Raw genomic sequence first — 12,126 nt, 5'->3', positions numbered from 1 at the left:
AATTAATGGAAGTCACCTTTTCCCACCAGCCATGATGTTCATGCCATTTCCAGAGGGCACCATGTTAAGTGTACAGTGTACATCTTTCAGAATTTTATACCACATATTAACATTTTTGTAAAAGGAATCACTAAAAATAGATACGCTGCACTTTGATTAAGCAGTTAAATATTTTTACAGTACTTCAAACAAATATCACCTGTCTCCAGTCCTAAATGGAGACACAACCAAATACAGATCTGTAAATGTAACTGTAATCAACTCTCTTAGGTGGTATTTTCACCTACAATCTCAATAACATACTCAAAATAGATTTACTTTATCAGTTTTGGTTTAGCATAGTTGTTTTTATCCATCTTTTTAGTTCTTTAAAATAGATAATTTTAAACAAAGCAGACTAAACAATATATAAATCTAAGTAAGTAGCAGTTGTCTTCAATAATAGTCAGCATTTTCCCAGTGATTTATCTTTGTATTTTTTGCTGGCATATTTCATAGCATATGCTAGATATATAAGTTATTTCCTCTGCATGCTCTACTGTACCATAAATGCTAACAAATAGGGCTTTGAAAAAACATCACCAAAATACCATATTACATCTAACAAAAATTACAATTATTCCCTAGTGCCCCATGAAAACATCCATGTCCAATGAATATGCTTCATCTGTAGATGTCTCTTAAATTTGATTTGTTCTTTTTTTTTTTTTTTTTGATTTGTTCTTATTAGGATCCAAACTCGTACCATACACAGAATTGGCTGAAATATTACTTCATCCTCTTTTAATCTATAACTGCCCCTCCCCTTTTTTCTTAGCCATTCCTTTGACAAAAAGATTGGATTATTTGCCCTGTAGAACCACTCACATGCCGGATGGCCCCGTAGGTATCCTTGGGCTGACCATGTTCCATTAGAAACAGAATGTCCTATAGTGAGATCTATGGACTTGGGTAGATACAGGCTCAATTGCTTTAGCGAGAACATGTCATAGTTGATGCTTTGTACTTTTATTGCATCATATCAAAAGCACCTGATGTCTGTTGCTCACATTTTTTCATGATGTAAAGATTGACCAAATGGCCAAAACCGGTTTGGCTCAGTGGATAGAGCATTGGCCTGCGGACTGAAAGGTCCCAGGTTCGATTCCGGTCAAGGGCATGTACCTTGGTTGCGGGCATATCCCCAGTAGGAGATGTGCAGGAGGCAGCTGATCGATGTTTCTCTCTCATCGATGTTTCTGACTCTCTATCTCTCTCCCTTCCTCTCTGTAAAAAATCAATAAAATATATTAAAAATAAATAAATAAATAAATAATAAAAAATATATATATATAAAAAAAAGATTGACCAAATGGTTACAGAATTCTTACCTTGATTCACCCACCCTATAACATTTCCCACTTGTCTTTTACCTCAATTGTATTGAAGTCATGTGCTGGTTTACATTTTTATTATTGATATGCTACTCACTTATCCTATAAGTCACCATATTAAAGTATACAAGTCACAATACAAAATAATATGGAATGTAAACTGTAATAGAAAAAAATAAAATTTAAAAAAGAAATGTACAGCCCTAGCTGGTTTGGCTCAATGGATAGAGCGCCGGCCTGCAGACCGAAGGGTTCCAGGTTCAATTCCAGCCAAGGGCACATGCCTGGGTTGTGGGCTTGATCCCCAGTAGGGGGCATGCAGGAGGCAGCCAATCAATGATTCTCTCTCATCATTGATGTTTCTATCTCTCTCTCCCTCTCCCTCCCTCTCTAAAATCAATAAAATATACTTTTTTAAAAAAGAAAAAATGGAATGTACAAGTTACTATTCTTTAGTAAATCCATACAAGTGTGGGCCCATTACCACAGGAAATTGTAAGCATTTTCACCCCTAAAAGAAAATCCATACTTATTATCAGTCATTCCCCATTCTCCTGATGGGACTGACCACACACCTGAAGAGTTGTAAAGACACTTCAAAGTGAACACCTCTGAGCTACAACAGAGGCAATAATAAGCCTTTACTGAGCTCCCCTTATCTGACTAAAGCAGAGCTTTATAAGAGGCAGCTGCCAGCCCACTCCCCAAATTTGGAAGGCATGATTAGGAGGGCTTGAGCTCGGACATTACAATATTCCAAAAGAATGTGTAAACAGGCTCATTGGATCCTCCCATCCTTTGAAGTCCTAACCCACCAACTCCCTTGTGGAGCTGGGATATGAACCACTATATCTAGCTGTTTAGGGAGCCTCTCTATCTGCAAGCTCCCATATAATAAATAAACTTTTCTCATCCAAAATCACTTTAATTAATTTGCAGGACCCTAGCCTCTTGAACCTGAGAAAGAGGTAACATTTTCCTCCCAGCATTCCCCTCTCACTCGCCCCTGGCAAACACTAATTGACTTTCTCTCTCTGTAGATTTCACTGCTCCAGACATTTCATATCAATGAAATCTCACAGTGTTCTTTGGTGTCTGGCTTATCACATGTATCATCATGTTTTCAAGGTTAGTCCATGTTTAAGTATGTGTCAGTACTTTATTCCACATTTCACCTAAATAAAAGTCCATGGTATGGATATAGCACATTTTGCTTACACATTCATCAGTTGATGGGCATTTGGGTTGTTTTCCCTTTTGGCTTTTGAATAATGTTGCCATAAACATTCATGTACAAGTTTTTGTTTGAATGTTTTCAGTTCTCTGTGCTACATGCCTAGGGGTAGAATTGCTCATTATGTGGTCACTTTATGCTTAACTTTTTGTGAAAATGCCAAACTGTTTTTCACATTGTCCACACACCATAAAATATCCTTGCCAGCAGTGTAGGAGGGTTCCAATTTCTCCACATCCTTTTTTTTTTTTTTTGCAGAGAGGAAATTTATTTTACTTTCCAAGGGAAGAAAGGGACAAGTATTGCTAGTTAATACGATAGGGCAGGGAACAAAAAGTAGCTTCCACTATTAAGCAGTTGCTGTTGCTAAGCAACAAGGACGTGGGGAGTGGGGGGGGGGGAGATTGTGTTGAAATCTACCAAATACCCCAGATTGGGGGAGGGAGGGTGTTGTCTTGAAAAGTTATAGTTTATTTGCTTTCCGGGAGACAGTTCTACCAGTAAAGGTCCTAGGGAGGTGTCTTATCAGCATTTTCCCCAAGCCTGTAGAGCAAGTTTAGAGCAAAAATTATAAAGGGTTCAAAAGACTGCTTGGTGTGAATTATCCCAAAGTTGTTAAAGCAGCAGGGAGGAGGGGGATGCAAGAAGGCAACATTGAGAGTATAATCTTATCTTGTCCCTCTGTTTGAATAGAGGAGCAGCTTGAATCAGGGGAGTCAACAGTCTTCCCACTGAATTACCAGATCTTTCTCATAACTTGTGGAAGGCCGCAGCAAAGAAAAGAAAAGGTCTGTTTTCTGTCCTTACAATAAATACATTGAAGATGAAGATGAGACGCTATGGAGTTAGGAAAGATGCACTTAAGTTACACAAACATTGAGTTGCTTCTAATTAAGAAAACAATGGGAAAAATGGATGGTGAGAGTAAAATAGAGAAGATGGATGTAAGCAAGGAGGAGCTAAGTATTACAAGAATAGTTGCAAAGAGTTTTTGTGATTGGGGGTTAAGAAAATATTAATAAAAATAATATATAATTTTTAATGTTTTGTGTGTCTATGTGCCTTGGAGATATTAAGCAACGCTTAAAGCAAAGTTGTGAAAATTTAGCATCAGAAAGTCCTATATTCCCAGACTGGCAACCTAAAAACATCATGATGAAAGGGTTAGCTAGCTAGCTTAATTAGGAAGGGTTAGGGAATAAAGAGGGTCCATTGCTGGGGTCCAACCCCAGCAGGTCCAGGGGTCCCCAAAGGTGTGGATGGAGTTGGCGAAGAGGGAAAGACTCCGAGGCAGCGTTAGGTTGATCAGCATGGTTGGGTTCTCTTGCCTGGTTCTATTGCCAGGTTCTATAGGTTCTCCAGCCAGGTTCTGTAGCCATGTTCCCTCGCTAGGTTCTCCAGCCAGGTTCTGTCTCTAGGTTCTTCAGCCAGGTTCTCTCGCTAGGTTCTGTCTCTAGGTTCTGTGGCCAGTTTCTGTCCAGGATCTTTTGCCATGTTCTCTCGCTAGGTTCTGTCTCTATGTTCTGTATAGGTTCTGTGTCTAGGTTCTGTGTCTAGGTTCTGTCTAGGTTCTGTGTCCTGTTGTCTTGTTACATCTGTATTTATACCAGTTGATTCCAATCCTATCAATCTCTATTCCAAAGGTTAGGGCGTTTCTTATCTCCATTCCAGGGAGTAAAGATTATGTAGTTTAAGCATGATTGTTCGTAGTTAAAGTGATTAATTACCCGCCTGGCACTTAGTTAAGGGGTTTTATTCCCTCCCTAACTTCAGGGGAAAATCCCTACCTGGGGAAACAACCTTTCTCAGAGAGGTGACCTTGGTTAAAACACATAGTGCCAAGAAGGTGAGCAAACATATTAAGAACAGTATGCCATATATGCCAGGTCCCTTGAAACAGCAAGCATGGACCGGCTCCCGGCAAATTCCCCCTTTTTTATTTTTTAAAAGCAGGCATTAAAAAGAAAAACCCCAAATGCTCTCTTGTATCCATTTTAAGAGTAGGATTGGCGCTTTCCGCTATTACCTGAGTCCTGATCTATCACCCCAGGGAGAGCTTGCCAATCCTGCACTTTCCCGGGGTGGAAAGGCTGCAGTGGGGTTAAGGATAAGGCTCCTTGGGACTACCTCCTCCCATGCCTTTACATTTACCTTTCCTTCCTCAGAAAAGCATGGACATACTTCTTGTATAAAACGTTCTGTCTGACTAGGAGTAACCTTAATTCCTCTGCTAGCAAGCATATGTGTTAAAAGATCAATACAGAGTCTTATTTCTTTAGACTCAGTATGGCACATCTTCTTAATCTAAAGATCAATACAGAGTCTTCTTTCTTTGGACTCAGTATGGCACATCTTCTCAACCTAAGTTCTGTACTATCCACCTTCTTACCCTACTTATCCTCTATAGGGGGGTCTGCAGTACCCTGGTGGAGTCCTATCCGTCCCAAGTGTGGGGTTCTCAATGGGGGGGGGCTTACCTAGGGGAATCCTGTTCCAGGGGTTCCCAAAGGTGTGGACGGAGTCGGCGAAGAAGGAATGACACAGAGGCAGCGTTCAGTTGATCAGCAGCCTAGCCAGGATCTCTAGCCAAGTTCTGGTCAGGATCTCCAGCGAAGTTCTGGTTAGGTTCTCCAGCCAGGTTCCCCAGGTTCTCCAGCCAGGTTCCCCAGGTTCCCCAGCCAGGTTCAGTCACCAGGTTCTGTAGCCAGGTTCTTCTGCCAGGTTCAGTCTCTAGGTTCTTCAGCCAGGTTCTGTCTCTAGGTTCTGTGGCCAGTTTCTGTCCAGGATCTTTTGCCATGTTCTCTCGCTAGGTTCTGTCTCTAGGTTCTGTGTAGGTTCTGTGTCTAGGTTCTGTCTAGGTTCTGAGTCTTCTCCACATCCTTATCACACTTGTTATTTTGCATTTTTTAATGTTAGCAGCCCCGGGATTTTGATTTCCCAATGACTACGGATTTGAGCTTTTTGACGTGCTTATTGGCTAGTTGCAAGGAGTGAGCAATGGGGTTGTAGCAGGAGCACCCCTGTGTGTGACTCCATCCTGTGCCCGCCTGCTTCACAATGCCTACGCCACTTAGACCTCGGTGTCCTGGCACAATGAGCAGTTATTAAACCTGTGTCAGTCCAGGAAATGGGGACAGAAAAGGGGCTTTGACGTGGATTTCTGCATGGGGCAGTGGCCACTACTCCCTAAAGCAGTGGTTCCCAACCTTGGCTGCACATTAGAATCACCTGGGAATCTTTTTTTAAAAAAATATATTTTATTGATTTTTTACAGAGAGGAAGGGAGAGAGATAGAGAGTTAGAAACATCGATGAGAGAGAAACATTGATCAGCTGCCTCCTGCACATCTCCCACTGGGGATGTGCCCGCAACCCAGGTACATGCCCTTGACTGGAATCAAACCTGAGACCCTTCAGTCCGCAGGCCGACACTCTATCCACTGAGCCAAACCGGTTTCAGCATGGGAATCTTTTTAAAATCCCGATTTCTGGGCCTCATCCTCCGGAAATTCTGTTTCTTTGTTATGGGGTGGGGCCACAACATTAGTAACAAACAGAGTTTCCGGAGGATGAGGCCCAGAAATCAGGATTTTAAAAAGATTCCCAGGTGATTCTAATGTGCAGCCAAGGTTGAGAACCACTGCCCTAAAGTGAACGACAAGAAACACTGGGAGGAATCCAGCAGGGCAGCCGAGATCCACGGCCCTGGGATTGGTCAGGTAATTCTACCTGGAAGGAGGTGGAGGCTCTTCCAGGCTCCACTTTAAAGGTAGGGAAGTTGTGGCAGAGCCTTAAGCCGTCCCTTCACCCCCTGGGAGTTGAAGGCAGTTGTGTTTTGTGCGATTTCCTGTGTTGACCTGAAATGCAAAAAGGCAGCCACCTGGCCCGGACAAAGCACCTCGGGGTCCTCACTGTCCCCCTCCCTCCTGCCCTGAATAATCCCACCCACCGCTGCCCAAACTGCAAGGGAATGAGTGGCAAAGGAGCCCGAGCCCACAGCTGGGAGCAGCCAACAGCAGTGGCTGGGGAAGCCTGGGCTCGAGCAGGTCCTTTGTGGCCAGGAGAGGAGCCGCGGGAGATTCCAGGAGTCGGGGGGCCAGCAGGCCCGTGGTGCTGCGGTCTTCCCCTCCCTCTCTGCCCCACACGCGGCTCCCTCATGTGAACACGATTTTGCAAGAGGACCGCGTTCTTTTCTCAATCGGAGGGAAGGAGTAAATCCAGGCCCCAGTCAGGCGGGAGAGACCTGCGAGCGGCTCTGACTTCGGACCCAGCACCTCCCCGCCCCCCGCCAGGCGGTGTGGACGTCCAGGGCTGCAGCCGCCGGAAAACCGAGGACGGGGCGGGGGCTCCCCAGCAGGTCCTTGGGGAAGAGCAGGCGGTGGCGGGGCGCCGGGAGTGCTGCTCTTGGGAACCTGCCTCTCACCTGAGGAGGGAACGGTGAAAGCCTGATGCCCTCGGACAAATGAATGATGCAAACTTGCAACATCAACATCGTTTGAAAGCATCACTTGTTTAAACAGTTTTCCCTCCAGTTTTGCGACTATCGAGCGGTAAACTTTCCGTTGTGCTGTTCCTTCTTTCGCATTCGCCGTCTGCCCCCTTGCCCGCAGGGAACCTACAAGGGGGACGAATAGGTTCTCCTGGGGAAATGGCCCAGGACGAGAGGTTTCCCCTCCGACTTTCCCAAGCCCACTTCTCCCCGCCCCTTCTCGCGCTGTGGACGGTCTGAGGCCCTCCCACCCCTCCCCGGGGCGGGGCCAACGCCGCGGGAACCCGACTCCCCCCTCCCCCGGAGGAACTGGAGGTCTTGGGGGGAGGGGTGGCGGCATCCGCTTTAGGGCGGTGCTGGGTGGGGGTCGCAGTGGAGGCCCGCCGGCCCGCGCAAGGAGCAGAGCTGACCAGGTCTTTCCATGCAGCGTGGCCTCAGCCAGGTGGGTGCGCTCCGCCCTCTTCCCTTTGCCTTTCCCAGCTTTTCCGCGATGCGGGGTGCACGCGGGGTGGACGCGGGGGCTGGGCACGGACGGGACCTTGCCGGTCCTGCGAGTGGGCAGCCCGTTGACCTGGGCCTGTGGTGGCTCGGGGACCGGGTCGGGGTCTGGAGTTTCGGTGAGACTGGCTGAGTTCTGGGGCTGTTGCCTGTATCGAGAGCCTCCAAGTAGATCCCCTCGGACGTCCGGCGTCCTGGGCCTGGAAGCAGCTCCCTGTGGCCCCAGCGCGCGGCGGGCAGTAGGATCGGGTGGGCCCACGGATCCCATCTCTCCCCCACACACACACTTAAGGGGCTGCCCGAGGGTCTCCCTAGTATGTTCGATGGAAAGCGCTGCCCGCAGGGACTGGGCTCCCCGGAATGTATCCCTAGAGAAGGAACCTTTCTTTTAATAAATTTTTGAACTGAAACATCATAGCTCCATATCATTGCATGCATTTAACCACGTGGAAGAAGTAGCCCCCAAATCTTCAGGGGCTTCCCCACGTGATGGGAATCCTGGTGGATTAACCTTTCATCTTGTACAGTTAGGTGCAATAGGAGGGATCTGAAAAAAGGTTGATTATTAATGAAAGAAATAATGAAGCTTTTTAAAGAAATAATTTCTAGTTTTCGAAATTATAAAAGGTGGTGGTAATAATACAAAAAATATGTATAAGGAGAACCCAAAAAGTTCAGAAGAAAACAATTGTGGTATTTATCAAAGGCGTTAAAGGCGTGGGGGGAGGGGGATCACACACGTGCCCTCATGTTTCCAGTTACTAATGGTGAGGCAGAAGAGTTCCAAAATTTAGAAACTCAACTTCTGCAGAGAAGATTTGATGGCGTGAGAGGGCAATCGAGATCTAAGGGTCGAGGATTTTCATATAAAGGACCGCACTTGGTTTACAGTGGGATTGTAATCATTTCATGGGTAGAGCAATCTGGGGCCATTTGACACAAGCCAGATCCAGGAGAGGTCAGGAAATGGCAGGTAGGTAATTCCGGCCCCTCAGATGGGCAGGTTTTGGTTGGGAACTCATAATATCTAAGAAATTATACAAGAGTGTGATTTTTGTTTGTATTTCCCTTATATGAGTGGCTGGGGAATCTTTTCCTATATTTAAGAGGTGTGTGTGTGTGTGTTCTGTGAATTGTTAATGTCTTTTTGGCCGCTACTCTTTCCCTTAAATGATATCAAGAACCTTGCTATATAGGGGAGGCCAGGGGATTGTCAAGGGCGGGGGGGAAAAAAAGGACACATATGTAATACCCTTTGTAATACTTTAAGCAATAAATAAATAAATAAATAAATAAAATAAAATAAAAGAACCTTGCTATATATGAGGAAGACTGGAGATGTGAATTGAAAATATTTTTTCCCATTTATCATTGTTTTTCTAAGTCTGATTGTTTTTTTAACGTGGTGAATTTTATGTTCATGCTAGTAGCGTCCCTAGGCCTGGCTGGCCATCAGGGCTGATCAGGTTCCCTGCCTCCCTCAGCGCCCTGCCTCCACCTCCGGTAGCCCGCCATGTTCCGCGCTGCCCCCTGGTGGTCAGCGCAGGGATTTTTTTTTTTTTTATTTCTTTGACTCAGGCTGTGCAAGGCGTTCTCCTCTTAGCCTCTGCTTTCCTCCTCAACATCTCCAAAGAGAGCAATGTCATCTACCTCTTTACTCTCTGTAGCTGCACTTCCTGTGGCATCGTCCACATGACCAAGGGCCACACTTGCCCAAAGCTTTCCTCACTCCTGGCAGGCTGACCTTTCCTTTCCATAAGACGTGATGTGACGGTTATACCAACGTGGGGGATGATACGAGTCGGCAAGTGGTGGGTCGAGGACTGCTTCAAATACTGCCACATCTGCTGGTGGTGCACATACCGCTCCATGTGGCACCTGGTAGTCTTCGGGCATCTGGAAGCGAGGCCGCGGGGTCTTTTCAGGTCTCCGAAACCCATGGCGGCCATTGATGTGGGAGCTGGGCGGCAGCAGAGCAAAGAGCAGTGCAGGCAGTTGGTGCCTAGTGCTGACGGGGGTGTTCGTTGTGCATTTACTTCTTCTATGGATATAAAGTTTCTCCGGGTTTATTGTGAGAGGTGTAGAACTAAGAACATGCTATCGATGGCTACCCCTTTGTCCCAAGGGCATGTTTATTCTCATTGATTTGGGAGTGTGCCACACTGTATAGGAAATTTTTGTAGATATTCAGATCTATTTTTGGACTTTGTGTTCTGCTGTATACTGGGGTGAGCAAAAGTAGGTTTACAGTTTTGAGTTTAGTCTTCTATTATTATTAATTTATTAGTAATAATCATAACCTGCATGTAAACCTACTTTTGCCCCCCCCCACACACACACACCATATTTTCATGTAGTAAGACTGGTTCTCTCACAACATGGCTGTTTTTTCATTGTGATAATTCTCCTGTATATTCCTGCCTGTTTGTTTTTCCCTAAGAACAATGGAAAATAGGGTTCCATATTGAACTCGGATTGGAAGAGGTGAGTCCAGTCTCAAAATGGAGGTAAAACCACTGCCTGGTCGCCCCCAGCCTGACTCCAGCCTCTGGGGGGTGGGGGAGCAGAGGGCAGGGGAGTAGGGCCATGATCCTAAGGAACCAGAGCAGTTGAGAAAACTGTTTATTGGTGGTCTGAGCTTTGAAACTACAGATGACAGTTTGAGAGAACAATTTGAGAAATGGGGCATACCCACTAATTGCGTGGTGATGAGAGACCCCCAAACAAAACGTTCCAGGGGCTTTGGTTTTGTGACTTAGTCTTGTGTTGAAGAGGTGAATGCAGCAGTGTGTGCCCGACCACACAAGGTTGATGGGCGTGTAGGGGAACCAAAGAGAGCTGTTTCTAGAGAGGATTCTGTAAAGCCTGGTGCCCACCTAACAGTGAAGAAAATTGGTGGTGGTATTAAAGAAGATACAGAAGAATATAATTTGAGAGACTACTTTGAAAAGTATGGCATGATTGAAACCATGGAAGTTATGGAAGACAGGCAGAGTGGGGGGGAAAAAGATAATTTGCTTTTGTAATTTTTGACGATCATGATATAGTTAATAAAATTGTTGTTCAGGAAAAAAAATTGTTCAGAAATACCCCAGTATTAATGGGCATAATTGTGAAGTGAAAAAGGCCCTTTAAAATTTTTTTTTATTGATTTCAGAGAGGAAGGGAGAGAGAGATAGAAACAAGAATGGTGAGAGAGAATCATGGATCGGCTGCCTCCTGCACACCCCACAGGGGATTGCTGGGCAGGCAAAAAGGCTCTTTCTTAACAAGAAATGCAGTCTGCTTGATCTCAGAAGCTGTGGAAGTGGATCTGGCAACTTCATGGGCGGTGGAGGAAACTTTGGCCATGGTGGAAACTTTGGTGGAAGAGGAGGCTATGGTGGTGGAGGTGGCAGCAGAGGTAGTTATGGAGGAGGTGATGGTGGATATAATGGATTTGGAGGTGATGGTGGCGACTATGGCAGTGGTCCTGATTATAGTAGTAGAGAAAGTTATGGAAGTGCTGGTGGACCAGGATATGGAAACCAGGGTGCTGGATATGGTGGTGGTGGTGGTGGAAGATATGATGGTTACAACGAAGGGGGAAATTTTGGTGGTAACTATGGTGGTGTTAGGAGCTATAATGAATTTGGAAATTACAGTGGACAGCAGCAATCAAATTATGGACCCATGAAGGGCAGTTTGGTGGAAGAAGCTCTGGCAGCCCCTGTGGTGGTGGCTATGGATCTGGTGGTGGAAGTGGTAGATATGGATGGTAGCAGAAGTTTCTAAAAACTCAGTAGAAAAGAGCTACAGTTCTTAGAAGGAGAGAGAGCTAGGAGTTGTCAGGAAAGCTGCGGGCTACTTTGAGACAGTCATCCCAAATGCATTGGAGGAACTGTAAAAATCTGCCACAGAAGGAACAATGATCCGTAGTTGGAAAAGTTACTGTAGCTTAAACAGGAAACTGGCCACAGTTTGCAAAAAGTGCACATCTTTACCCTTGTTTAAATCTACTTTTCTGTCCTTCGGGAATTTAAAAGTTTTCCTCATGATGATTTTTATGTGTTTTTCACATTACTCCTGAGCATATAATCTGTGTTTAGTGATTTTAAAAATCCTGTCCATTTTATTTTTAACAGAATATTTATTTGTGGAATTGGCTTGTAAAAATATTGTTAAAGCTCTTGATCGTTAAGAATTTATCAGTATCAGTCAATGGTATATTTTCCATATTATAATCAACCCTGGGAAAGGTTAAAGCATTTTGAAGCATACCACTCTGAGTGTTGGATTTTTGAGCACTGGGTGGATAAAAATAAGTTATATATCTCAGAAATGTTTCCCCTCTTAAATGCACTGTTGCAAACATACTTCAAATGTCACTAATTATTATTTTTTTTTTAATTAAATCTTTATTGTTCAGATTATTACATTTGTTCCTCTTTTTTTCCCCCCATAACTCCCCTCCTCCCAGTTCCCGCCCCACCCTCCGCCCTCACTCCCCACCCACTGTCCTCATCCATAGGTGCACGATTTTTGTCCAGTCTC

The 12,126-nt window shown here is 45.1% G+C and overlaps 1 pseudogene; it reads left to right on the top strand.

Annotated features, from left to right (window-relative positions):
- Positions 1 to 10,088: 10,088 nt before the first annotated feature.
- Positions 10,089 to 11,354, top strand: LOC118653389 (annotated as a pseudogene).
- Positions 11,355 to 12,126: the final 772 nt, after the last annotated feature.

This window comes from Myotis myotis, unplaced genomic scaffold (genome assembly GCF_014108235.1).
Source record: "Myotis myotis isolate mMyoMyo1 unplaced genomic scaffold, mMyoMyo1.p scaffold_m19_p_4, whole genome shotgun sequence".
Taxonomy (NCBI): Eukaryota; Metazoa; Chordata; class Mammalia; order Chiroptera; family Vespertilionidae; genus Myotis; species Myotis myotis.
Note: the sequence above shows the minus strand (reverse complement) of the source record. Positions and strands in the feature narration are given on the sequence as shown.